Consider the following 26,732-nt stretch of genomic DNA (forward strand, 5'->3'; position numbering starts at 1 on the left):
AGCAGCATCAGCTGAATCCACTTTGTCCAAAAGGGATCTATTCCATTCAATTGCAAATGATCTAGATAAGACGGAGAACAAGATACTGCAGCACGGGACATAGCAGAGTTGGTCAAGTTGAGTGGTGATGAGTTTGCTATTTGGATGAATAAAGCAAGTAAAAACTGTGAAAGATAAAAAACAAAAGGATTCGGAAGTGTGAAAAGTGAATGGGCCAAATTGAGGTGCATATGAAGTTGTATGCTTTCTTTCAATTCATTAATCGGGCTAATAGGAATCAGGTGAATTGAGTTCTGCTTTTGGAAACTGGGTTAAAAAGGGGTGCACCGGTCCTGGAGGTACTGCAATACCAGGTCAATGCGTGGAGTGGACAGAGCAAGCTCTTTTTCCATCTCCCTGTTCTAAAAATCCATTTAATATATGGTCCCAAGATAGGGGACGTATCAGATATTAAACTGATAAGAACAGATTTTTGATTTAATGAAGCTTTCCAAAGCACCGCAAAAATGCATGACCGAAGTCACACCAAAAACAGTGCAAAGGCTAGGATTCGTGTGGACCCCTCCGTGAGAAGAGGATCCCCAAAAATCAACCCCGTCCCTCCGAGCCAGAAGGCCACAGCGAGGGTCAGGGATCTTCGGTGCTCCCCCAAGCCGAAGCCTGGTTGAGCCTTGTTGTTGCTCCCAGCGTCCACCGAGGCATCTTACCCAAGTGGAGTAGGGAGCTACTAGTCGTTGGTTTCGCAGCCGAGACTGCCCGGACCGTCAACCGGTGTTGGTTTTTCAGCCCAAGGCTGACCGGACCTCCAACCGGGTGTTGGTTTCTCAGCCCAAGGCTGACCGGACCTCCAACCGGGTGTTGGTTTCTCAGCCCAAGGCTGACCGGACCTTCAACCGGGTGTTGGTTTCTCAGCCCAAGGCTGACCGGACCTTCAACCGGGTGTTGGTTTCTCAGCCCAAAGCTGACCGGACCTCCGACAGATACTACACTTGATCTTAGCCAAAAGGCCGAGAAGCGATAACCAGAATTGGTTTGGGCCTCGAGTGGCACCCTGGCCTATGCCGGACACATCTTAGGGAGAGAGAGTGAGAGGGAGACAAACCCACGCCTACAGAAGACATTTTGTCACCCAAGCCAACCCTTGAAAAGGCTGCTTTGCAGAGCAAAAACAAGAAGAATGGTGCGTTTTGCAGCCGCCGCCCCCCCCCCACTGCAATGAATCTGAATAACTCCTCCTTTAGGGCGCAAGCAACTCCCCTCCCCCTTGCAGTCTTTCCAATTCATGATACAAAAAGACGGACAGGACAGGTTGCCTGACTTTCCGTCACTGCCACCCTTTGCCATCCTTACCCGTAGAAAGCCCTTTCATCATCCCCAAACCCTAATCTTTTCCCTTTCCTTCCCAGCCCCCAAACCCTGCCCTCTGTACCCTTCTCACCACCCGCATTCCTTCTCCTGTCATCCCCCTACCACCCGGGAAAAAAACGGCTTGCCCCCTCCTTCCACTAGCCCACCCTCCCACCCAAAGAACAAGTTGTGCTGTGCAGCTGGCTTTCTAGGCAGCAGCGCTATTGTGATGTCAGCGGGGGCATTGTGACAAGCCGCCAGTGTTCCGTCTCTTCATGTTGTGCACTGTTCAAACGGAAAATACATCAACAGGTAGACTACAGAAAAGCTTACTAACAAAGGTTAGAGGGGGGCTTTCTCAGAGGGCTTTTTACAGTTTGTCTATTCCCAATTAGCCGTTTAAGTATACTTAATGAAAGTAGTAATTCTTTCATAGGCCGCCCATTCTTAGTATTTGACGTTCCTTATATTGCGGTATCAGGCTTCGCAGCAGGTTGCTAAACATTCATCCCCCATGACTGTCCCCAATTGTGCTCAGAAGCTAAATGTCTATCATGACCTCTCTTTTAGAATGTCCAAGAGCAAGCAAACTCTTCCTCCAGGAGGGGGAGCCAACAGACCACTAAAGACATCATCATTGCTCAAAGAAAGCACCAAAAACCAATGCATGATAGGAATAAACAGGTAACTTTATTTGGAGTGGAAGCGGAGAGATCGCACCAGATGCCAATTCTAGATTTTCTCACACCTGTAGTCACTGCAGCAGCATCAGCTGAATCCACTTTGTCCAAAAGGGATCTATTCCATTCAATTGCAAATGATCTAGATAAGACGGAGAACAAGATACTGCAGCACGGGACATAGCCGAGTTGGTCAGGTTGAGTGGTGATGAGTTTGCTATTTGGATGAATAAAGCAAGTAAAAAGTGTGAAAGATAAAAAACAAAAGGATTCGGAAGTGTGAAAAGTGAATGGGCCAAATTGAGGTGCATATGAAGTTGTATGCTTTCTTTCAATTCATTAATCGGGCTAATAGGAATCAGGTGAATTGAGTTCTGCTTTTGGAAACTGGGTTAAGAAGGGGTGCACCGGTCCTGGAGGTACTGCAACACCAGGTCAATGCGTGGAGTGGACAGAGCAAGCTCTTTTTCCATCTCCCTGTTCTAAAAATCCATTTAATATATGGTCCCCAGATAGGGGACGTATCAGATATTAAACTGATAAGAACAGATGAGATTTCATCCGCAATTTTCAGAAACGGTCATCGGCCACCACACAAAAGCACAGTGCCGCAGGTGATCGCCTCCCGAGCCCAGGAACCACCAGCCACAAGGGGGACGTAAGCACCAAAAGGCGCAACAATCCTCAAGGCCGGCGGTTGTGCAAGCCCGGGCCCCTCCCAGCCAAGACCAAGGCAAACCCAAAGAAGGGACTACACTTGATCTTAGCCAAAAGGCCGACAAGCGATAACCAGAATTGGTTTGGGCCTTGAGTGGCACCCTGGCCTATGCCGGACACATCTTAGGGAGAGAGAGTGAGAGGGAGACAAACCCACGCCTACAGAAGACATTTTGTCACCCAAGCCAACCCTTGAAAAGGCTGCTTTGCAGAGCAAAAACAAGAAGAATGGTGCGTTTTGCAGCCGCCGCCCCCCCCCACTGCAATGAATCTGAATAACTCCTCCTTTAGGGCGCAAGCAACTCCCCTCCCCCTTGCAGTCTTTCCAATTCATGATACAAAAAGACGGACAGGACAGGTTGCCTGACTTTCCGTCACTGCCACCCTTTGCCATCCTTACCCGTAGAAAGCCCTTTCATCATCCCCAAACCCTAATCTTTTCCCTTTCCTTCCCAGCCCCCAAACCCTGCCCTCTGTACCCTTCTCACCACCCGCATTCCTTCTCCTGTCATCCCCCTACCACCCGGGAAAAAAACGGCTTGCCCCCTCCTTCCACTAGCCCACCCTCCCACCCAAAGAACAAGTTGTGCTGTGCAGCTGGCTTTCTAGGCAGCAGCGCTATTGTGATGTCAGCGGGGGCATTGTGACAAGCCGCCAGTGTTCCGTCTCTTCATGTTGTGCACTGTTCCAACGGAAAATACATCAACATGTTGACTACCGGAAAGCTTACTAACAAAGGTTAGAGGGGGGCTTTCTCAGAGGGCTTTTTACAGTTTGTCTATTCCCAATTAGCCGTTTAAGTATACTTAATGAAAGTAGTAATTCTTTCATAGGCCGCCCATTCTTAGTATTTGACGTTCCTTATATTGCGGTATCAGGCTTCGCAGCAGGTTGCTAAACATTCATCCCCCATGACTGTCCCCAATTGTGCTCAGAAGCTAAATGTCTATCATGACCTCTCTTTTAGAATGTCCAAGAGCAAGCAAACTTTTCCTCCAGGAGGGGGAGCCAACAGACCACTAAAGACATCATCATTGCTCAAAGAAAGCACCAAAAACCAATGCATGATAGGAATAAACAGGTAACTTTATTTGGAGTGGAAGCGGAGAGATCGCACCAGATGCCAATTCTAGATCTTCTCACACCTGTAGTCACTGCAGCAGCATCAGCTGAATCCACTTTGTCCAAAAGGGATCTATTCCATTTAATTGCAAATGATCTAGATAAGACGGAGAACAAGATACTGCAGCACGGGACATAGCAGAGTTGGTCAAGTTGAGTGGTGATGAGTTTGCTATTTGGATGAATAAAGCAAGTAAAAAGTGTGAAAGATAAAAAACAAAAGGATTCGGAAGTGTGAAAAGTGAATGGGCCAAATTGAGGTGCATATGAAGTTGTATGCTTTCTTTCAATTCATTAATCCGGCTAATAGGAATCAGGTGAATTGAGTTCTGCTTTTGGAAACTGGGTTAAGAAGGGGTGCACCGGTCCTGGAGGTACTGCAATACCAGGTCAATGCGTGGAGTGGACAGAGCAAGGTCTTTTTCCATCTCCCTGTTCTAAAAATCCATTTAATATATGGTCCCCAGATAGGGGACGTATCAGATATTAAACTGATAAGAACAGATTTTTTTTTTTTTTTCTTGAAGGATGAGTTTGAAAATAATAAAGTGACCGATTCTCGTTGCCCAGGAAACTGTCCGTCACAAGAGGGCTATGACATCCTACGATGCACACTCCCCCAAGGCCAGCAGTTGTGCAATACCCTGGCACCTTTCAGCACCAACCAAGGTAGTACCCTCCCAAACTACACTTGATCTTAGCCAAAAGGCCGAGAAGCGATAACCAGAATTGGTTTGGGCCTCGAGTGGCACCCTGGCCTATGCCGGACACATCTTAGGGAGAGAGAGTGAGAGGGAGACAAACCCACGCCTACAGAAGACATTTTGTCACCCAAGCCAACCCTTGAAAAGGCTGCTTTGCAGAGCAAAAACAAGAAGAATGGTGCGTTTTGCAGCCGCCGCCCCCCCCCCACTGCAATGAATCTGAATAACTCCTCCTTTAGGGCGCAAGCAACTCCCCTCCCCCTTGCAGTCTTTCCAATTCATGATACAAAAAGACGGACAGGACAGGTTGCCTGACTTTCCGTCACTGCCACCCTTTGCCATCCTTACCCGTAGAAAGCCCTTTCGTCATCCCCAAACCATAATCTTTTCCCTTTCCTTCCCAGCCCCCAAACCCTGCCCTCTGTACCCTTCTCACCACCCGCATTCCTTCTCCTGTCATCCCCCTACCACCCGGGAAAAAAACGGCTTGCCCCCTCCTTCCACTAGCCCACCCTCCCACCCAAAGAACAAGTTGTGCTGTGCAGCTGGCTTTCTAGGCAGCAGCGCTATTGTGATGTCAGCGGGGGCACTGTGACAAGCCGCCAGTGTTCCGTCTCTTCATGTTGTGCACTGTTCAAACGGAAAATACATCAACAGGTAGACTACAGGAAAGCTTACTAACAAAGGTTAGAGGGGGGCTTTCTCAGAGGGCTTTTTACAGTTTGTCTATTCCCAATTAGCCATTTAAGTATACTTAATGAAAGTAGTAATTCTTTCATAGGCCGCCCATTCTTAGTATTTGACGTTCCTTATATTGCGGTATCAGGCTTCGCAGCAGGTTGCTAAACATTCATCCCCCATGACTGTCCCCAATTGTGCTCAGAAGCTAAATGTCTATCATGACCTCTCTTTTAGAATGTCCAAGAGCAAGCAAACTTTTCCTCCAGGAGGGGGAGCCAACAGACCACTAAAGACATCATCATTGCTCAAAGAAAGCACCAAAAACCAATGCATGATAGGAATAAACAGGTAACTTTATTTGGAGTGGAAGCGGAGAGATCGCACCAGATGCCAATTCTAGATCTTCTCACACCTGTAGTCACTGCAGCAGCATCAGCTGAATCCACTTTGTCCAAAAGGGATCTATTCCATTCAATTGCAAATGATCTAGATAAGACGGAGAACAAGATACTGCGGCACGGGACATAGCAGAGTTGGTCAAGTTGAGTGGTGATGAGTTTGCTATTTGGATGAATAAAGCAAGTAAAAAGTGTGAAAGATAAAAAACAAAAGGATTCGGAAGTGTGAAAAGTGAATGGGCCAAATTGAGGTGCATATGAAGTTGTATGCTTTCTTTCAATTCATTAATCGGGCTAATAGGAATCAGGTGAATTGAGTTCTGCTTTTGGAAACTGGGTTAAGAAGGGGTGCACCGGTCCTGGAGGTACTGCAATACCAGGTCAATGCGTGGAGTGGACAGAGCAAGCTCTTTTTCCATCTCCCTGTTCTAAAAATCCATTTAATATATGGTCCCCAGATAGGGGACGTATCAGATATTAAACTGATAAGAACAGATGAGATTTCATCCGCAATTTTCAGAATCAAGGTAGCCCCGAAGGCCAGCAGGCCACCACACAAAAGCGCAGTGCCTGGATGATCGCCTCCCGAGCCCAGGAACCACCAGCCACAAGGGGGCGTAAGCACCAAAAGGCGCAACAATCCCCGAGGCCGGCGGTTGTGCAAGCCCGGGCCCCTCCCAGCCAAGACCAAGGCAAACCCAATGAAGGGACTACACTTGATCTTAGCCAAAAGGCCGAGAAGCGATAACCAGAATTGGTTTGGGCCTCGAGTGGCACCCTGGCCTATGCCGGACACATCTTAGGGAGAGAGAGTGAGAGGGAGACAAACCCACGCCTACAGAAGACATTTTGTCACCCAAGCCAACCCTTGAAAAGGCTGCTTTGCAGAGCAAAAACAAGAAGAATGGTGCGTTTTTCAGCCGCCGCCCCCCCCCCACTGCAATGAATCTGAATAACTCCTCCTTTAGGGCGCAAGCAACTCCCCTCCCCCTTGCAGTCTTTCCAATTCATGATACAAAAAGACGGACAGGACAGGTTGCCTCACTTTCCGTCACTGCCACCCTTTGCCATCCTTACCCGTAGAAAGCCCTTTCATCATCCCCAAACCCTAATCTTTTCCCTTTCCTTCCCAGCCCCCAAACCCTGCCCTCTGTACCCTTCTCACCACCCGCATTCCTTCTCCTGTCATCCCCCTACCACCCGGGAAAAAAACGGCTTGCCCCCTCCTTCCACTAGCCCACCCTCCCACCCAAAGAACAAGTTTTGCTGTGCAGCTGGCTTTCTAGGCAGCAGCGCTATTGTGATGTCAGCGGGGGCATTGTGACAAGCCGCCAGTGTTCCGTCTCTTCATGTTGTGCACTGTTCAAACGGAAAATACATCAACAGGTAGACTACAGGAAAGCTTACTAACAAAGGTTAGAGGGGGGCTTTCTCAGAGGGCTTTTTACAGTTTGTCTATTCCCAATTAGCCGTTTAAGTATACTTAATGAAAGTAGTAATTCTTTCATAGGCCGCCCATTCTTAGTATTTGACGTTCCTTATATTGCGGTATCAGGCTTCGCAGCAGGTTTCTAAACATTCATCCCCCATGACTGTCCCCAATTGTGCTCAGAAACTAAATGTCTATCATGACCTCTCTTTTAGAATGTCCAAGAGCAAGCAAACTTTTCCTCCAGGAGGGGGAGCCAACAGACCACTAAAGACATCATCATTGCTCAAAGAAAGCACCAAAAACCAATGCATGATAGGAATAAACAGGTAACTTTATTTGGAGTGGAAGCGGAGAGATCGCACCAGATGCCAATTCTAGATCTTCTCACACCTGTAGTCACTGCAGCAGCATCAGCTGAATCCACTTTGTCCAAAAGGGATCTATTCCATTTAATTGCAAATGATCTAGATAAGACGGAGAACAAGATACTGCAGCACGGGACATAGCAGAGTTGGTCAAGTTGAGTGGTGATGAGTTTGCTATTTGGATGAATAAAGCAAGTAAAAAGTGTGAAAGATAAAAAACAAAAGGATTCGGAAGTGTGAAAAGTGAATGGGCCAAATTGAGGTGCATATGAAGTTGTATGCTTTCTTTCAATTCATTAATCGGGCTAATAGGAATCAGGTGAATTGAGTTCTGCTTTTGGAAACTGGGTTAAGAAGGGGTGCACCGGTCCTGGAGGTACTGCAATACCAGGTCAATGCGTGGAGTGGACAGAGCAAGGTCTTTTTCCATCTCCCTGTTCTAAAAATCCATTTAATATATGGTCCCCAGATAGGGGACGTATCAGATATTAAACTGATAAGAACAGATTTTTTTTTTTTTTTCTTGAAGGATGAGTTTGAAAATAATAAAGTGACCGATTCTCGTTGCCCAGGAAACTGTCCGTCACAAGAGGGCTATGACATCCTACGATGCACACTCCCCCAAGGCCAGCAGTTGTGCAATACCCTGGCACCTTTCAGCACCAACCAAGGTAGTACCCTCCCAAACTACACTTGATCTTAGCCAAAAGGCCGAGAAGCGATAACCAGAATTGGTTTGGGCCTCGAGTGGCACCCTGGCCTATGCCGGACACATCTTAGGGAGAGAGAGTGAGAGGGAGACAAACCCACGCCTACAGAAGACATTTTGTCACCCAAGCCAACCCTTGAAAAGGCTGCTTTGCAGAGCAAAAACAAGAAGAATGGTGCGTTTTGCAGCCGCCGCCCCCCCCCACTGCAATGAATCTGAATAACTCCTCCTTTAGGGCGCAAGCAACTCCCCTCCCCCTTGCAGTCTTTCCAATTCATGATACAAAAAGACGGACAGGACAGGTTGCCTGACTTTCCGTCACTGCCACCCTTTGCCATCCTTACCCGTAGAAAGCCCTTTCGTCATCCCCAAACCCTAATCTTTTCCCTTTCCTTCCCAGCCCCCAAACCCTGCCCTCTGTACCCTTCTCACCACCCGCATTCCTTCTCCTGTCATCCCCCTACCACCCGGGAAAAAAACGGCTTGCCCCCTCCTTCCACTAGCCCACCCTCCCACCCAAAGAACAAGTTGTGCTGTGCAGCTGGCTTTCTAGGCAGCAGCGCTATTGTGATGTCAGCGGGGGCACTGTGACAAGCCGCCAGTGTTCCGTCTCTTCATGTTGTGCACTGTTCAAACGGAAAATACATCAACAGGTAGACTACAGGAAAGCTTACTAACAAAGGTTAGAGGGGGGCTTTCTCAGAGGGCTTTTTACAGTTTGTCTATTCCCAATTAGCCATTTAAGTATACTTAATGAAAGTAGTAATTCTTTCATAGGCCGCCCATTCTTAGTATTTGACGTTCCTTATATTGCGGTATCAGGCTTCGCAGCAGGTTGCTAAACATTCATCCCCCATGACTGTCCCCAATTGTGCTCAGAAGCTAAATGTCTATCATGACCTCTCTTTTAGAATGTCCAAGAGCAAGCAAACTTTTCCTCCAGGAGGGGGAGCCAACAGACCACTAAAGACATCATCATTGCTCAAAGAAAGCACCAAAAACCAATGCATGATAGGAATAAACAGGTAACTTTATTTGGAGTGGAAGCGGAGAGATCGCACCAGATGCCAATTCTAGATCTTCTCACACCTGTAGTCACTGCAGCAGCATCAGCTGAATCCACTTTGTCCAAAAGGGATCTATTCCATTCAATTGCAAATGATCTAGATAAGACGGAGAACAAGATACTGCGGCACGGGACATAGCAGAGTTGGTCAAGTTGAGTGGTGATGAGTTTGCTATTTGGATGAATAAAGCAAGTAAAAAGTGTGAAAGATAAAAAACAAAAGGATTCGGAAGTGTGAAAAGTGAATGGGCCAAATTGAGGTGCATATGAAGTTGTATGCTTTCTTTCAATTCATTAATCGGGCTAATAGGAATCAGGTGAATTGAGTTCTGCTTTTGGAAACTGGGTTAAGAAGGGGTGCACCGGTCCTGGAGGTACTGCAATACCAGGTCAATGCGTGGAGTGGACAGAGCAAGCTCTTTTTCCATCTCCCTGTTCTAAAAATCCATTTAATATATGGTCCCCAGATAGGGGACGTATCAGATATTAAACTGATAAGAACAGATGAGATTTCATCCGCAATTTTCAGAATCAAGGTAGCCCCGAAGGCCAGCAGGCCACCACACAAAAGCGCAGTGCCTGGATGATCGCCTCCCGAGCCCAGGAACCACCAGCCACAAGGGGGCGTAAGCACCAAAAGGCGCAACAATCCCCGAGGCCGGCGGTTGTGCAAGCCCGGGCCCCTCCCAGCCAAGACCAAGGCAAACCCAATGAAGGGACTACACTTGATCTTAGCCAAAAGGCCGAGAAGCGATAACCAGAATTGGTTTGGGCCTCGAGTGGCACCCTGGCCTATGCCGGACACATCTTAGGGAGAGAGAGTGAGAGGGAGACAAACCCACGCCTACAGAAGACATTTTGTCACCCAAGCCAACCCTTGAAAAGGCTGCTTTGCAGAGCAAAAACAAGAAGAATGGTGCGTTTTTCAGCCGCCGCCCCCCCCCCACTGCAATGAATCTGAATAACTCCTCCTTTAGGGCGCAAGCAACTCCCCTCCCCCTTGCAGTCTTTCCAATTCATGATACAAAAAGACGGACAGGACAGGTTGCCTCACTTTCCGTCACTGCCACCCTTTGCCATCCTTACCCGTAGAAAGCCCTTTCATCATCCCCAAACCCTAATCTTTTCCCTTTCCTTCCCAGCCCCCAAACCCTGCCCTCTGTACCCTTCTCACCACCCGCATTCCTTCTCCTGTCATCCCCCTACCACCCGGGAAAAAAACGGCTTGCCCCCTCCTTCCACTAGCCCACCCTCCCACCCAAAGAACAAGTTTTGCTGTGCAGCTGGCTTTCTAGGCAGCAGCGCTATTGTGATGTCAGCGGGGGCATTGTGACAAGCCGCCAGTGTTCCGTCTCTTCATGTTGTGCACTGTTCAAACGGAAAATACATCAACAGGTAGACTACAGGAAAGCTTACTAACAAAGGTTAGAGGGGGGCTTTCTCAGAGGGCTTTTTACAGTTTGTCTATTCCCAATTAGCCGTTTAAGTATACTTAATGAAAGTAGTAATTCTTTCATAGGCCGCCCATTCTTAGTATTTGACGTTCCTTATATTGCGGTATCAGGCTTCGCAGCAGGTTTCTAAACATTCATCCCCCATGACTGTCCCCAATTGTGCTCAGAAACTAAATGTCTATCATGACCTCTCTTTTAGAATGTCCAAGAGCAAGCAAACTTTTCCTCCAGGAGGGGGAGCCAACAGACCACTAAAGACATCATCATTGCTCAAAGAAAACACCAAAAACCAATGCATGATAGGAATAAACAGGTAACTTTATTTGGAGTGGAAGCGGAGAGATCGCACCAGATGCCAATTCTAGATCTTCTCACACCTGTAGTCACTGCAGCATCATCAGCTGAATCCACTTTGTCCAAAAGGGATCTATTCCATTCAATTGCAAATGATCTAGATAAGACGGAGAACAAGATACTGCAGCACGGGACATAGCAGAGTTGGTCAAGTTGAGTGGTGATGAGTTTGCTATTTGGATGAATAAAGCAAGTAAAAAGTGTGAAAGATAAAAAACAAAAGGATTCGGAAGTGTGAAAAGTGAATGGGCCAAATTGAGGTGCATATGAAGTTGTATGCTTTCTTTCAATTCATTAATCGGGCTAATAGGAATCAGGTGAATTGAGTTCTGCTTTTGGAAACTGGGTTAAGAAGGGGTGCACCGGTCCTGGAGGTACTGCAATACCAGGTCAATGCGTGGAGTGGACAGAGCAAGCTCTTTTTCCATCTCCCTGTTCTAAAAATCCATTTAATATATGGTCCCCAGATAGGGGACGTATCAGATATTAAACTGATAAGAACAGATGAGATTTCATCCGCAATTTTCAGAGACGGTCATCGGCCACCACACAAAAACGGAAAGCCGCAGGTGATCGCCTCCCGAGCCCAGGAACCACCAGCCACAAGGGGGACGTAAGCACCAAAAGGCGCAACAATCCTCAAGGCCGGCGGTTGTGCAAGCCCAGGCCCCTCCCAGCCAAGACCAAGGCAAACCCAAAGAAGGGACTACACTTGATCTTAGCCAAAAGGCCGAGAAGCGATAACCAGAATTGGTTTGGGCCTCGAGTGGCACCCTGGCCTATGCCGGACACATCTTAGGGAGAGAGAGTGAGAGGGAGACAAACCCACGCCTACAGAAGACATTTTGTCACCCAAGCCAACCCTTGAAAAGGCTGCTTTGCAGAGCAAAAACAAGAAGAATGGTGCGTTTTGCAGCCGCCGCCCCCCCCCCACTGCAATCAATCTGAATAACTCCTCCTTTAGGGCGCAAGCAACTCCCCTCCCGCTTGCAGTCTTTCCAATTCATGATACAAAAAGACGGACAGGACAGGTTGCCTGACTTTCCGTCACTGCCACCCTTTGCCATCCTTACCCGTAGAAAGCCCTTTCATCATCCCCAAACCCTAATATTTTCCCTTTCCTTCCCAGCCCCCAAACCCTGCCCTCTGTACCCTTCTCACCACCCGCATTCCTTCTCCTGTCATCCCCCTACCACCCGGGAAAAAAACGGCTTGCCCCCTCCTTCCACTAGCCCACCCTCCCACCCAAAGAACAAGTTGTGCTGTGCAGCTGGCTTTCTAGGCAGCAGCGCTATTGTGATTTCAGCGGGGGCATTGTGACAAGCCGCCAGTGTTCCGTCTCTTCATGTTGTGCACTGTTCAAACGGAAAATGCATCAACAGGTAGACTACAGGAAAGCTTACTAACAAAGGTTAGAGGGGGGCTTTCTCAGAGGGCTTTTTACAGTTTGTCTATTCCCAATTAGCCGTTTAAGTATACTTAATGAAAGTAGTAATTCTTTCATAGGCCGCCCATTCTTAGTATTTGACGTTCCTTATATTGCGGTATCAGGCTTCGCAGCAGGTTGCTAAACATTCATCCCCCATGACTGTCCCCAATTGTGCTCAGAAGCTAAATGTCTATCATGACCTCTCTTTTAGAATGTCCAAGAGCAAGCAAATTTTTCCTCCAGGAGGGGGAGCCAACAGACCACTAAAGACATCATCATTGCTCAAAGAAAGCACCAAAAACCAATGCATGATAGGAATAAACAGGTAACTTTATTTGGAGTGGAAGCGGAGAGATCGCACCAGATGCCAATTCTAGATCTTCTCACACCTGTAGTCACTGCAGCAGCATCAGCTGAATCCACTTTGTCCAAAAGGGATCTATTCCATTCAATTGCAAATGATCTAGATAAGACGGAGAACAAGATACTGCAGCACGGGACATAGCAGAGTTGGTCAAGTTGAGTGGTGATGAGTTTGCTATTTGGATGAATAAAGCAAGTAAAAAGTGTGAAAGATAAAAAACAAAAGGATTCGGAAGTGTGAAAAGTGAATGGGCCAAATTGAGGTGCATATGAAGTTGTATGCTTTCTTTCAATTCATTAATCGGGCTAATAGGAATCAGGTGAATTGAGTTCTGCTTTTGGAAACTGGGTTAAGAAGGGGTGCACCGGTCCTGGAGGTACTGCAATACCAGGTCAATGCGTGGAGTGGACAGAGCAAGCTCTTTTTCCATCAACCTGTTCTAAAAATCCATTTAATATATGGTCCCCAGATAGGGGACGTATCAGATATTAAACTGATAAGAACAGATGAGATTTCATCCGCAATTTTCAGAAAACGGTCATCGGCCACCACACAAAAGCGCAGTGCCGCAGGTGATCGCCTCCCGAGCCCAGGAACCACCAGCCACAAGGGGACGTAAGCACCAAAAGGCACAACAATCCCCGAGGCCGGCGGTTGTGCAAGCCCGGGCCCCTCCCAGCCAAGACCAAGGCAAACCCAATGAAGGGCCTACACTTGATCTTAGCCAAAAGGCCGAGAAGCGATAACCAGAATTGGTTTGGGCCTCGAGTGGCACCCTGGCCTATGCCGGACACATCTTAGGGAGAGAGAGTGAGAGGGAGACAAACCCACGCCTACAGAAGACATTTTGTCACCCAAGCCAACCCTTGAAAAGGCTGCTTTGCAGAGCAAAAACAAGAAGAATGGTGCGTTTTGCAGTCGCCGCCCCCCCCCCCCACTGCAATGAATCTGAATAACTCCTCCTTTAGGGCGCAAGCAACTCCCCTCCCCCTTGCAGTCTTTCCAATTCATGATACAAAAAGACGGACAGGACAGGTTGCCTGACTTTCCGTCACTGCCACCCTTTGCTATCCTTACCCGTAGAAAGCCCTTTCATCATCCCCAAACCCTAATCTTTTCCCTTTCCTTCCCAGCCCCCAAACCCTGCCCTCTGTACCCTTCTCACCACCCGCATTCCTTCTCCTGTCATCCCCCTACCACCCGGGAAAAAAACGGCTTGCCCCCTCCTTCCACTAGCCCACCCTCCCACCCAAAGAACAAGTTGTGCTGTGCAGCTGGCTTTCTAGGCAGCAGCGCTATTGTGATGTCAGCGGGGGCATTGTGACAAGCCGCCAGTGTTCCGTCTCTTCATGTTGTGCACTGTTCAAACGGAAAATACATCAACAGGTAGACTACAGGAAAGCTTACTAACAAAGGTTAGAGGGGGGCTTTCTCAGAGGGCTTTTTACAGTTTGTCTATTCCCAGTTAGCCGTTTAAGTATACTTAATGAAAGTAGTAATTCTTTCATAGGCCGCCCTTTCTTAGTATTTGACGTTCCTTATATTGCGGTATCAGGCTTCGCAGCAGGTTGCTAAACATTCATCCCCCATGACTGTCCCCAATTGTGCTCAGAAGCTAAATGTCTATCATGACCTCTCTTTTAGAATGTCCAAGAGCAAGCAAACTTTTCCTCCAGGAGGGGGAGCCAACAGACCACTAAAGACATCATCATTGCTCAAAGAAAGCACCAAAAACCAATGCATGATAGGAATAAACAGGTAACTTTATTTGGAGTGGAAGCGGAGAGATCGCACCAGATGCCAATTCTAGATCTTCTCACACCTGTAGTCACTGCAGCAGCATCAGCTGAATCCACTTTGTCCAAAAGGGATCTATTCCATTCAATTGCAAATGATCTAGATAAGACGGAGAACAAGATACTGCAGCACGGGACATAGCAGAGTTGGTCAAGTTGAGTGGTGATGAGTTTGCTATTTGGATGAATAAAGCAAGTAAAAAGTGTGAAAGATAAAAAACAAAAGGATTCGGAAGTGTGAAAAGTGAATGGGCCAAATTGAGGTGCATATGAAGTTGTATGCTTTCTTTCAATTCATTAATCGGGCTAATAGGAATCAGGTGAATTGAGTTCTGCTTTTGGAAACTGGGTTAAGAAGGGGTGCACCGGTCCTGGAGGTACTGCAATACCAGGTCAATGCGTGGAGTGGACAGAGCAAGCTCTTTTTCCATCTCCCTGTTCTAAAAATCCATTTAATATATGGTCCCCAGATAGGGGACGTATCAGATATTAAACTGATAAGAACAGATTTTTTTTTTTTGAAGGATGAGTTTGAAAATAATAAAGTGACCGCCTCTCGTTGCCCAGGTAACTGACCGTCACAAGAGGGCTATGACATCCTACGATGCACACTCCCCCAAGGCCAGCAGTTGTGCAATACCCTGGCACCTTCCAGCACCAACCAAGGTAGTACCCTCCCAAACTACACTTGATCTTAGCCAAAAGGCCGAGAAGCGATAACCAGAATTGGTTTGGGCCTTGAGTGGCACCCTGGCCTATGCCGGACACATCTTAGGGAGAGAGAGTGAGAGGGAGACAAACCCACGCCTACAGAAGACATTTTGTCACCCAAGCCAACCCTTGAAAAGGCTGCTTTGCAGAGCAAAAACAAGAAGAATGGTGCGTTTTGCAGCCGCCGCCCCCCCCCCCCCACTGCAATGAATCTGAATAACTCCTCCTTTAGGGCGCAAGCAACTCCCCTCCCCCTTGCAGTCTTTCCAATTCATGATACAAAAAGACGGACAGGACAGGTTGCCTGACTTTCCGTCACTGCCACCCTTTGCCATCCTTACCCGTAGAAAGCCCTTTCATCATCCCCAAACCCTAATCTTTTCCCTTTCCTTCCCAGCCCCCAAACCCTGCCCTCTGTACCCTTCTCACCACCCGCATTCCTTCTCCTGTCATCCCCCTACCACCCGGGAAAAAAACGGCTTGCCCCCTCCTTCCACTAGCCCACCCTCCCACCCAAAGAACAAGTTGTGCTGTGCAGCTGGCTTTCTAGGCAGCAGCGCTATTGTGATGTCAGCGGGGGCATTGTGACAAGCCGCCAGTGTTCCGTCTCTTCATGTTGTGCACTGTTCAAACGGAAAATACATCAACAGGTAGACTACAGGAAAGCTTACTAACAAAGGTTAGAGGGGGGCTTTCTCAGAGGGCTTTTTACAGTTTGTCTATTCCCAATTAGCCGTTTAAGTATACTTAATGAAAGTAGTAATTCTTTCATAGGCCGCCCATTCTTAGTATTTGACGTTCCTTATATTGCGGTATCAGGCTTCGCAGCAGGTTGCTAAACATTCATCCCCCATGACTGTCCCCAATTGTGCTCAGAAGCTAAATGTCTATCATGACCTCTCTTTTAGAATGTCCAAGAGCAAGCAAACTTTTCCTCCAGGAGGGGGAGCCAACAGACCACTAAAGACATCATCATTGCTCAAAGAAAGCACCAAAAACCAATGCATGATAGGAATAAACAGGTAACTTTATTTGGAGTGGAAGCGGAGAGATCGCACCAGATGCCAATTCTAGATCTTCTCACACCTGTAGTCACTGCAGCAGCATCAGCTGAATCCACTTTGTCCAAAAGGGATCTATTCCATTCAATTGCAAATGATCTAGATAAGACGGAGAACAAGATACTGCAGCACGGGACATAGCAGAGTTGGTCAAGTTGAGTGGTGATGAGTTTGCTATTTGGATGAATAAAGCAAGTAAAAAGTGTGAAAGATAAAAAACAAAAGGATTCGGAAGTGTGAAAAGTGAATGGGCCAAATTGAGGTGCATATGAAGTTGTATGCTTTCTTTCAATTCATTAATCGGGCTAATAGGAATCAGGTAAATTGAGTTCTGCTTTTGGAAACTGGGTTAAGAAGGGGTGCACCGGTCCTGGAGGTACTGCAATACCAGGTCAATGCGTGGAGTGGACAGAGCAAGCTCTTTTTCCATCTCCCTGTTCTAAAAATCCATTTAATATATGGTCCCCAGATAGGGGACGTATCAGATATTAAACTGATAAGAACAGATTTTTTTTTTTTTTTTTTTGAAGGATGAGTTTGAAAATAATAAAGTGACCGCCTCTCGTTGCCCAGGTAACCGTCCGTCACAAGAGGGCTATGACATCCTACGATGCACACTCCCCCAAGGTCAGCAGTTGTGCAATACCCTGGCACCTTTCAGCACCAACCAAGGTAGTACCCTCCCAAACTACACTTGATCTAATTAGTTTGGGCCTCGAGTGGCACCCTGGCCTATGCCGGACACATCTTAGGGAGAGAGAGTGAGAGGGAGACAAACCCACGCCTACAGAAGACATTTTGTCACCCAAGCCAACCCTTGAAAAGGCTGCTTTGCAGAGCAAAAACAAGAAGAATGGTGCGTTTTGCAGCCGCCGCCCCCCCCCCCCCCCCACTGCAATGAATCTGAATAACTCCTCCTTTAGGGCGCAAGCAACTCCCCTCCCCCTTGCAGTCTTTCCAATTCATGATACAAAAAGACGGACAGGACAGGTTGCCTGACTTTCCGTCACTGCCATCCTTACCCGTAGAAAGCCCTTTCATCATCCCCAAACCCTAATCTTTTCCCTTTCCTTCCCAGCCCCCAAACCCTGCCCTCTGTACCCTTCTCACCACCCGCATTCCTTCTCCTGTCATCCCCCTACCACCCGGGAAAAAAACGGCTTGCCCCCTCCTTCCACTAGCCCACCCTCCCACCCAAAGAACAAGTTGTGCTGTGCAGCTGGCTTTCTAGGCAGCAGCGCTATTGTGATGTCAGCGGGGGCATTGTGACAAGCCGCCAGTGTTCCGTCTCTTCATGTTGTGCACTGTTCAAACGGAAAATACATCAACAGGTAGACTACAGGAAAGCTTACTAACAAAGGTTAGAGGGGGGCTTTCTCAGAGGGCTTTTTACAGTTTGTCTATTCCCAATTAGCCGTTTAAGTATACTTAATGAAAGTAGTAATTCTTTCATAGGCCGCCCATTCTTAGTATTTGACGTTCCTTATATTGCGGTATCAGGCTTCGCAGCAGGTTGCTAAACATTCATCCCCCATGACTGTCCCCAATTGTGCTCAGAAGCTAAATGTCTATCATGACCTCTCTTTTAGAATGTCCAAGAGCAAGCAAACTTTTCCTCCAGGAGGGGGAGCCAACAGACCACTAAAGACATCATCATTGCTCAAAGAAAGCACCAAAAACCAATGCATGATAGGAATAAACAGGTAACTTTATTTGGAGTGGAAGCGGAGAGATCGCACCAGATGCCAATTCTAGATCTTCTCACACCTGTAGTCACTGCAGCAGCATCAGCTGAATCCACTTTGTCCAAAAGGGATCTATTCCATTCAATTGCAAATGATCTAGATAAGACGGAGAACAAGATACTGCAGCACGGGACATAGCAGAGTTGGTCAAGTTGAGTGGTGATGAGTTTGCTATTTGGATGAATAAAGCAAGTGAAAAGTGTGAAAGATAAAAAACAAAAGGAGGAAGTGTGAAAAGTGAATGGGCCAAATTGAGGTGCATATGAAGACGTATGCTTTCTTTCAATTCATTAATCGGGCTAATAGGAATCAGGTGAATTGAGTTCTGCTTTTGGAAACTGGGTTAAGAAGGGGTGCACCGGTCCTGGAGGTACTGCAATACCAGGTCAATGCGTGGAGTGGACAGAGCAAGCTCTTTTTCCATCTCCCTGTTCTAAAAATCCATTTAATATATGGTCCCCAGATAGGGGACGTATCAGATATTAAACTGATAAGAACAGATGAGATTTCATCCGCAAATTTCAGAATCTAGGTAGCCCCGAAGGCCAGCAGGCCACCACACAAAAGCGCAGTGCCTGGGCGATCGCCTCCCGAGCCCAGGAACCACCAGCAACAAGGGGGACGTAAGCACCAAAAGGCGCAACAATCCCCAAGGCCGGCAGTTGTGCAAGCCCGGGCCCCTCCCAGCCAAGACCAAGGCAAACCCAATGAAGGGCCTACACTTGATCTTAGCCAAAAGGCCGAGAAGCGATAACCAGAATTGGTTTGGGCCTCGAGTGGCACCCTGGCCTATGCCGGACACATCTTAGGGAGAGAGAGTGAGAGGGAGACAAACCCACGCCTACAGAAGACATTTTGTCACCCAAGCCAACCCTTGAAAAGGCTGCTTTGCAGAGCAAAAACAAGAAGAATGGTGCGTTTTGCAGCCGCCGCCCTCCATTGCAATGAATCTGAATAACTCCTCCTTTAGGGCGCAAGCAACTCCCCTCCCCCTTGCAGTCTTTCCAATTCATGATACAAAAAGACGGACAGGACAGGTTGCCTGACTTTCCGTCACTGCCACCCTTTGCCATCCTTACCCGTAGAAAGCCCTTTCATCATCCCCAAACCCTAATCTTTTCCCTTTCCTTCCCAGCCCCCAAACCCTGCCCTCTGTACCCTTCTCACCACCCGCATTCCTTCTCCTGTCATCCCCCTACCACCCGGGAAAAAAACGGCTTGCCCCCTCCTTCCACTAGCCCACCCTCCCACCCAAAGAACAAGTTGTGCTGTGCAGCTGGCTTTCTAGGCAGCAGCGCTATTGTGATGTCAGCGGGGGCATTGTGACAAGCCGCCAGTGTTCCGTCTCTTCATGTTGTGCACTGTTCAAACGGAAAATACATCAACAGGTAGACTACAGGAAAGCTTACTAACAAAGGTTAGAGGGGGGCTTTCTCAGAGGGCTTTTTACAGTTTGTCTATTCCCAATTAGCCGTTTAAGTATACTTAATGAAAGTAGTAATTCTTTCATAGGCCGCCCATTCTTAGTATTTGACGTTCCTTATATTGCGGTATCAGGCTTCGCAGCAGGTTGCTAAACATTCATCCCCCATGACTGTCCCCAATTGTGCTCAGAAGCTAAATGTCTATCATGACCTCTCTTTTAGAATGTCCAAGAGCAAGCAAACTTTTCCTCCAGGAGGGGGAGCCAACAGACCACTAAAGACATCATCATTGCTCAAAGAAAGCACCAAAAACCAATGCATGATAGGAATAAACAGGTAACTTTATTTGGAGTGGAAGCGGAGAGATCGCACCAGATGCCAATTCTAGATCTTCTCACACCTGTAGTCACTGCAGCAGCATCAGCTGAATCCACTTTGTCCAAAAGGGATCTATTCCATTCAATTGCAAATGATCTAGATAAGACGGAGAACAAGATACTGCAGCACGGGACATAGCAGAGTTGGTCAAGTTGAGTGGTGATGAGTTTGCTATTTGGATGAATAAAGCAAGTGAAAAGTGTGAAAGATAAAAAACAAAAGGAGGAAGTGTGAAAAGTGAATGGGCCAAATTGAGGTGCATATGAAGACGTATGCTTTCTTTCAATTCATTAATCGGGCTAATAGGAATCAGGTGAATTGAGTTCTGCTTTTGGAAACTGGGTTAAGAAGGGGTGCACCGGTCCTGGAGGTACTGCAATACCAGGTCAATGCGTGGAGTGGACAGAGCAAGCTCTTTTTCCATCTCCCTGTTCTAAAAATCCATTTAATATATGGTCCCCAGATAGGGGACGTATCAGATATTAAACTGATAAGAACAGATGAGATTTCATCCGCAAATTTCAGAATCTAGGTAGCCCCGAAGGCCAGCAGGCCACCACACAAAAGCGCAGTGCCTGGGCGATCGCCTCCCGAGCCCAGGAACCACCAGCAACAAGGGGGACGTAAGCACCAAAAGGCGCAACAATCCCCAAGGCCGGCAGTTGTGCAAGCCCGGGCCCCTCCCAGCCAAGACCAAGGCAAACCCAATGAAGGGCCTACACTTGATCTTAGCCAAAAGGCCGAGAAGCGATAACCAGAATTGGTTTGGGCCTCGAGTGGCACCCTGGCCTATGCCGGACACATCTTAGGGAGAGAGAGTGAGAGGGAGACAAACCCACGCCTACAGAAGACATTTTGTCACCCAAGCCAACCCTTGAAAAGGCTGCTTTGCAGAGCAAAAACAAGAAGAATGGTGCGTTTTGCAGCCGCCGCCCTCCATTGCAATGAATCTGAATAACTCCTCCTTTAGGGCGCAAGCAACTCCCCTCCCCCTTGCAGTCTTTCCAATTCATGATACAAAAAGACGGACAGGACAGGTTGCCTGACTTTCCGTCACTGCCACCCTTTGCCATCCTTACCCGTAGAAAGCCCTTTCATCATCCCCAAACCCTAATCTTTTCCCTTTCCTTCCCAGCCCCCAAACCCTGCCCTCTGTACCCTTCTCACCACCCGCATTCCTTCTCCTGTCATCCCCCTACCACCCGGGAAAAAAACGGCTTGCCCCCTCCTTCCACTAGCCCACCCTCCCACCCAAAGAACAAGTTGTGCTGTGCAGCTGGCTTTCTAGGCAGCAGCGCTATTGTGATGTCAGCGGGGGCATTGTGACAAGCCGCCAGTGTTCCGTCTCTTCATGTTGTGCACTGTTCAAACGGAAAATACATCAACAGGTAGACTACAGGAAAGCTTACTAACAAAGGTTAGAGGGGGGCTTTCTCAGAGGGCTTTTTACAGTTTGTCTATTCCCAATTAGCCGTTTAAGTATACTTAATGAAAGTAGTAATTCTTTCATAGGCCGCCCATTCTTAGTATTTGACGTTCCTTATATTGCGGTATCAGGCTTCGCAGCAGGTTGCTAAACATTCATCCCCCATGACTGTCCCCAATTGTGCTCAGAAGCTAAATGTCTATCATGACCTCTCTTTTAGAATGTCCAAGAGCAAGCAAACTTTTCCTCCAGGAGGGGGAGCCAACAGACCACTAAAGACATCATCATTGCTCAAAGAAAGCACCAAAAACCAATGCATGATAGGAATAAACAGGTAACTTTATTTGGAGTGGAAGCGGAGAGATCGCACCAGATGCCAATTCTAGATCTTCTCACACCTGTAGTCACTGCAGCAGCATCAGCTGAATCCACTTTGTCCAAAAGGGATCTATTCCATTCAATTGCAAATGATCTAGATAAGACGGAGAACAAGATACTGCAGCACGGGACATAGCAGAGTTGGTCAAGTTGAGTGGTGATGAGTTTGCTATTTGGATGAATAAAGCAAGTAAAAAGTGTGAAAGATAAAAAACAAAAGGATTCGGAAGTGTGAAAAGTGAATGGGCCAAATTGAGGTGCATATGAAGTTGTATGCTTTCTTTCAATTCATTAATCGGGCTAATAGGAATCAGGTGAATTGAGTTCTGCTTTTGGAAACTGGGTTAAGAAGGGGTGCACCGGTCCTGGAGGTACTGCAATACCAGGTCAATGCGTGGAGTGGACAGAGCAAGCTCTTTTTCCATCTCCCTGTTCTAAAAATCCATTTAATATATGGTCCCCAGATAGGGGACGTATCAGATATTAAACTGATAAGAACAGATTTTTTTTTTTTTTTAGCATCTTTATTATCATGCACTTCTCAAAAAAAAGTAACAAACCGTGTACAGTGCCGCAGCCCCGTACACACAGAAATATACAATCATTCTTACATAGCAATAGAGTACGACGCACTAAACTATACATCACGCTCCTATGCTATGCAACAATCCCCAAGGCCGGCAGTTGTGCAAGCCCGGGCCCCTCCCAGCCAAGACCAAGGCAAACCCAATGAAGGGCCTACACTTGATCTTAGCCAAAAGGCCGAGAAGCGATAACCAGAATTGGTTTGGGCCTCGAGTGGCACCCTGGCCTATGCCGGACACATCTTAGGGAGAGAGAGTGAGAGGGAGACAAACCCACGCCTACAGAAGACATTTTGTCACCCAAGCCAACCCTTGAAAAGGCTGCTTTGCAGAGCAAAAACAAGAAGAATGGTGCGTTTTGCAGCCGCCGCCCCCCCCCCACTGCAATGAATCTGAATAACTCCTCCTTTAGGGCGCAAGCAACTCCCCTCCCCCCTTGCAGTCTTTTCAATTCATGATACAAAAAGACGGACAGGACAGGTTGCCTGACTTTCCGTCACTGCCACCCTTTGCCATCCTTACCCGTAGAAAGCCCTTTCATCATCCCCAAACCCTAATCTTTTCCCTTTCCTTCCCAGCCCCCAAACCCTGCCCTCTGTACCCTTCTCACCACCCACATTCCTTCTCCTGTCATCCCCCTACCACCCGGGAAAAAAACGGCTTGCCCCCTCCTTCCACTAGCCCACCCTCCCATCCAAAGAACAAGTTGTGCTGTGCAGCTGGCTTTCTAGGCAGCAGCGCTATTGTGATGTCAGCGGGGGCATTGTGACAAGCCGCCAGTGTTCCGTCTCTTCATGTTGTGCACTGTTCAAACGGAAAATACATCAACAGGTAGACTACAGGAAAGCTTACTAACAAAGGTTAGAGGGGGGCTTTCTCAGAGGGCTTTTTACAGTTTGTCTATTCCCAATTAGCCGTTTAAGTATACTTAATGAAAGTAGTAATTCTTTCATAGGCCGCCCATTCTTAGTATTTGACGTTCCTTATATTGCGGTATCAGGCTTCGCAGCAGGTTGCTAAACATTCATCCCCCATGACTGTCCCCAATTGTGCTCAGAAGCTAAATGTCTATCATGACCTCTCTTTTAGAATGTCCAAGAGCAAGCAAACTTTTCCTCCAGGAGGGGGAGCCAACAGACCACTAAAGACATCATCATTGCTCAAAGAAAGCACCAAAAACCAATGCATGATAGGAATAAACAGGTAACTTTATTTGGAGTGGAAGCGGAGAGATCGCACCAGATGCCAATTCTAGATCTTCTCACACCTGTAGTCACTGCAGCAGCATCAGCTGAATCCACTTTGTCCAAAAGGGATCTATTCCATTCAATTGCAAATGATCTAGATAAGACGGAGAACAAGATACTGCAGCACGGGACATAGCAGAGTTGGTCAAGTTGAGTGGTGATGAGTTTGCTATTTGGATGAATAAAGCAAGTAAAAAGTGTGAAAGATAAAAAACAAAAGGATTCGGAAGTGTGAAAAGTGAATGGGCCAAATTGAGGTGCATATGAAGTTGTATGCTTTCTTTCAATTCATTAATCGGGCTAATAGGAATCAGGTGAATTGAGTTCTGCTTTTGGAAACTGGGTTAAGAAGGGGTGCACCGGTCCTGGAGGTACTGCAATACCAGGTCAATGCGTGGAGTGGACAGAGCAAGCTCTTTTTCCATCAACCTGTTCTAAAAATCCATTTAATATATGGTCCCCAGATAGGGGACGTATCAGATATTAAACTGATAAGAACAGATGAGATTTCATCCGCAATTTTCAGAAAACGGTCATCGGCCACCACACAAAAGCGCAGTGCCGCAGGTGATCGCCTCCCGAGCCCAGGAACCACCAGCCACAAGGGGACGTAAGCACCAAAAGGCACAACAATCCCCGAGGCCGGCGGTTGTGCAAGCCCGGGCCCCTCCCAGCCAAGACCAAGGCAAACCCAATGAAGGGCCTACACTTGATCTTAGCCAAAAGGCCGAGAAGCGATAACCAGAATTGGTTTGGGCCTCGAGTGGCACCCTGGCCTATGCCGGACACATCTTAGGGAGAGAGAGTGAGAGGGAGACAAACCCACGCCTACAGAAGACATTTTGTCACCCAAGCCAACCCTTGAAAAGGCTGCTTTGCAGAGCAAAAACAAGAAGAATGGTGCGTTTTGCAGTCGCCGCCCCCCCCCCCACTGCAATGAATCTGAATAACTCCTCCTTTAGGGCGCAAGCAACTCCCCTCCCCCTTGCAGTCTTTCCAATTCATGATACAAAAAGACGGACAGGACAGGTTGCCTGACTTTCCGTCACTGCCACCCTTTGCCATCCTTACCCGTAGAAAGCCCTTTCATCATCCCCAAACCCTAATCTTTTCCCTTTCCTTCCCAGCCCCCAAACCCTGCCCTCTGTACCCTTCTCACCACCCGCATTCCTTCTCCTGTCATCCCCCTACCACCCGGGAAAAAAACGGCTTGCCCCCTCCTTCCACTAGCCCACCCTCCCACCCAAAGAACAAGTTGTGCTGTGCAGCTGGCTTTCTAGGCAGCAGCGCTATTGTGATGTCAGCGGGGGCATTGTGACAAGCCGCCAGTGTTCCGTCTCTTCATGTTGTGCACTGTTCAAACGGAAAATACATCAACAGGTAGACTACAGGAAAGCTTACTAACAAAGGTTAGAGGGGGGCTTTCTCAGAGGGCTTTTTACAGTTTGTCTATTCCCAGTTAGCCGTTTAAGTATACTTAATGAAAGTAGTAATTCTTTCATAGGCCGCCCTTTCTTAGTATTTGACGTTCCTTATATTGCGGTATCAGGCTTCGCAGCAGGTTGCTAAACATTCATCCCCCATGACTGTCCCCAATTGTGCTCAGAAGCTAAATGTCTATCATGACCTCTCTTTTAGAATGTCCAAGAGCAAGCAAACTTTTCCTCCAGGAGGGGGAGCCAACAGACCACTAAAGACATCATCATTGCTCAAAGAAAGCACCAAAAACCAATGCATGATAGGAATAAACAGGTAACTTTATTTGGAGTGGAAGCGGAGAGATCGCACCAGATGCCAATTCTAGATCTTCTCACACCTGTAGTCACTGCAGCAGCATCAGCTGAATCCACTTTGTCCAAAAGGGATCTATTCCATTCAATTGCAAATGATCTAGATAAGACGGAGAACAAGATACTGCAGCACGGGACATAGCAGAGTTGGTCAAGTTGAGTGGTGATGAGTTTGCTATTTGGATGAATAAAGCAAGTAAAAAGTGTGAAAGATAAAAAACAAAAGGATTCGGAAGTGTGAAAAGTGAATGGGCCAAATTGAGGTGCATATGAAGTTGTATGCTTTCTTTCAATTCATTAATCGGGCTAATAGGAATCAGGTGAATTGAGTTCTGCTTTTGGAAACTGGGTTAAGAAGGGGTGCACCGGTCCTGGAGGTACTGCAATACCAGGTCAATGCGTGGAGTGGACAGAGCAAGCTCTTTTTCCATCTCCCTGTTCTAAAAATCCATTTAATATATGGTCCCCAGATAGGGGACGTATCAGATATTAAACTGATAAGAACAGATTTTTTTTTTTTGAAGGATGAGTTTGAAAATAATAAAGTGACCGCCTCTCGTTGCCCAGGTAACTGACCGTCACAAGAGGGCTATGACATCCTACGATGCACACTCCCCCAAGGCCAGCAGTTGTGCAATACCCTGGCACCTTCCAGCACCAACCAAGGTAGTACCCTCCCAAACTACACTTGATCTTAGCCAAAAGGCCGAGAAGCGATAACCAGAATTGGTTTGGGCCTTGAGTGGCACCCTGGCCTATGCCGGACACATCTTAGGGAGAGAGAGTGAGAGGGAGACAAACCCACGCCTACAGAAGACATTTTGTCACCCAAGCCAACCCTTGAAAAGGCTGCTTTGCAGAGCAAAAACAAGAAGAATGGTGCGTTTTGCAGCCGCCGCCCCCCCCCCCCCCACTGCAATGAATCTGAATAACTCCTCCTTTAGGGCGCAAGCAACTCCCCTCCCCCTTGCAGTCTTTCCAATTCATGATACAAAAAGACGGACAGGACAGGTTGCCTGACTTTCCGTCACTGCCACCCTTTGCCATCCTTACCCGTAGAAAGCCCTTTCATCATCCCCAAACCCTAATCTTTTCCCTTTCCTTCCCAGCCCCCAAACCCTGCCCTCTGTACCCTTCTCACCACCCGCATTCCTTCTCCTGTCATCCCCCTACCACCCGGGAAAAAAACGGCTTGCCCCCTCCTTCCACTAGCCCACCCTCCCACCCAAAGAACAAGTTGTGCTGTGCAGCTGGCTTTCTAGGCAGCAGCGCTATTGTGATGTCAGCGGGGGCATTGTGACAAGCCGCCAGTGTTCCGTCTCTTCATGTTGTGCACTGTTCAAACGGAAAATACATCAACAGGTAGACTA

General features: G+C 47.6%; 14 non-coding genes and 3 pseudogenes across 14 annotated transcripts; all 17 read right to left on the minus strand.

Moving 5' to 3' along the window:
- Positions 1-316: 316 nt before the first annotated feature.
- On the minus strand, positions 317-512 carry LOC142293316 (U2 spliceosomal RNA). The gene has a single exon (XR_012751283.1). It is a non-coding gene; the product is annotated as a U2 spliceosomal RNA (small nuclear RNA).
- Positions 513-941: 429 nt separating this feature from the next.
- Positions 942-1,019, minus strand: LOC142292717 (U2 spliceosomal RNA; annotated as a pseudogene).
- A 1,405-nt stretch (positions 1,020-2,424) lies between these two features.
- Positions 2,425-2,608, minus strand: LOC142293319 (U2 spliceosomal RNA). The gene has a single exon (XR_012751286.1). It is a non-coding gene; the product is annotated as a U2 spliceosomal RNA (small nuclear RNA).
- Positions 2,609-4,218: 1,610 nt separating this feature from the next.
- LOC142292660 (U2 spliceosomal RNA) lies at positions 4,219-4,411 on the minus strand. Its single transcript, XR_012750775.1, has one exon. It is a non-coding gene; the product is annotated as a U2 spliceosomal RNA (small nuclear RNA).
- Positions 4,412-5,992: 1,581 nt separating this feature from the next.
- On the minus strand, positions 5,993-6,176 carry LOC142292486 (U2 spliceosomal RNA). The gene has a single exon (XR_012750643.1). It is a non-coding gene; the product is annotated as a U2 spliceosomal RNA (small nuclear RNA).
- A 1,624-nt stretch (positions 6,177-7,800) lies between these two features.
- LOC142292661 (U2 spliceosomal RNA) lies at positions 7,801-7,993 on the minus strand. Its single transcript, XR_012750776.1, has one exon. It is a non-coding gene; the product is annotated as a U2 spliceosomal RNA (small nuclear RNA).
- Positions 7,994-9,573: 1,580 nt separating this feature from the next.
- Positions 9,574-9,757, minus strand: LOC142292487 (U2 spliceosomal RNA). Its single transcript, XR_012750644.1, has one exon. It is a non-coding gene; the product is annotated as a U2 spliceosomal RNA (small nuclear RNA).
- A 1,624-nt stretch (positions 9,758-11,381) lies between these two features.
- On the minus strand, positions 11,382-11,565 carry LOC142292512 (U2 spliceosomal RNA). The gene has a single exon (XR_012750666.1). It is a non-coding gene; the product is annotated as a U2 spliceosomal RNA (small nuclear RNA).
- A 66-nt stretch (positions 11,566-11,631) lies between these two features.
- Positions 11,632-11,771, minus strand: LOC142292755 (U2 spliceosomal RNA; annotated as a pseudogene).
- A 1,405-nt stretch (positions 11,772-13,176) lies between these two features.
- LOC142292647 (U2 spliceosomal RNA) lies at positions 13,177-13,361 on the minus strand. The gene has a single exon (XR_012750767.1). It is a non-coding gene; the product is annotated as a U2 spliceosomal RNA (small nuclear RNA).
- Positions 13,362-14,973: 1,612 nt separating this feature from the next.
- LOC142292552 (U2 spliceosomal RNA) lies at positions 14,974-15,160 on the minus strand. Its single transcript, XR_012750697.1, has one exon. It is a non-coding gene; the product is annotated as a U2 spliceosomal RNA (small nuclear RNA).
- A 1,584-nt stretch (positions 15,161-16,744) lies between these two features.
- Positions 16,745-16,938, minus strand: LOC142292587 (U2 spliceosomal RNA). The gene has a single exon (XR_012750725.1). It is a non-coding gene; the product is annotated as a U2 spliceosomal RNA (small nuclear RNA).
- Positions 16,939-18,483: 1,545 nt separating this feature from the next.
- Positions 18,484-18,667, minus strand: LOC142293296 (U2 spliceosomal RNA). Its single transcript, XR_012751268.1, has one exon. It is a non-coding gene; the product is annotated as a U2 spliceosomal RNA (small nuclear RNA).
- A 1,618-nt stretch (positions 18,668-20,285) lies between these two features.
- On the minus strand, positions 20,286-20,469 carry LOC142293297 (U2 spliceosomal RNA). Its single transcript, XR_012751269.1, has one exon. It is a non-coding gene; the product is annotated as a U2 spliceosomal RNA (small nuclear RNA).
- A 1,621-nt stretch (positions 20,470-22,090) lies between these two features.
- Positions 22,091-22,296, minus strand: LOC142292443 (U2 spliceosomal RNA; annotated as a pseudogene).
- A 1,625-nt stretch (positions 22,297-23,921) lies between these two features.
- Positions 23,922-24,106, minus strand: LOC142292648 (U2 spliceosomal RNA). The gene has a single exon (XR_012750768.1). It is a non-coding gene; the product is annotated as a U2 spliceosomal RNA (small nuclear RNA).
- A 1,611-nt stretch (positions 24,107-25,717) lies between these two features.
- On the minus strand, positions 25,718-25,904 carry LOC142292553 (U2 spliceosomal RNA). Its single transcript, XR_012750698.1, has one exon. It is a non-coding gene; the product is annotated as a U2 spliceosomal RNA (small nuclear RNA).
- Between the last annotated feature and the right edge of the window lie 828 nt (positions 25,905-26,732).

Source organism: Anomaloglossus baeobatrachus, chromosome 2, assembly GCF_048569485.1.
Source record: "Anomaloglossus baeobatrachus isolate aAnoBae1 chromosome 2, aAnoBae1.hap1, whole genome shotgun sequence".
Classification (NCBI taxonomy): Eukaryota; Metazoa; Chordata; class Amphibia; order Anura; family Aromobatidae; genus Anomaloglossus; species Anomaloglossus baeobatrachus.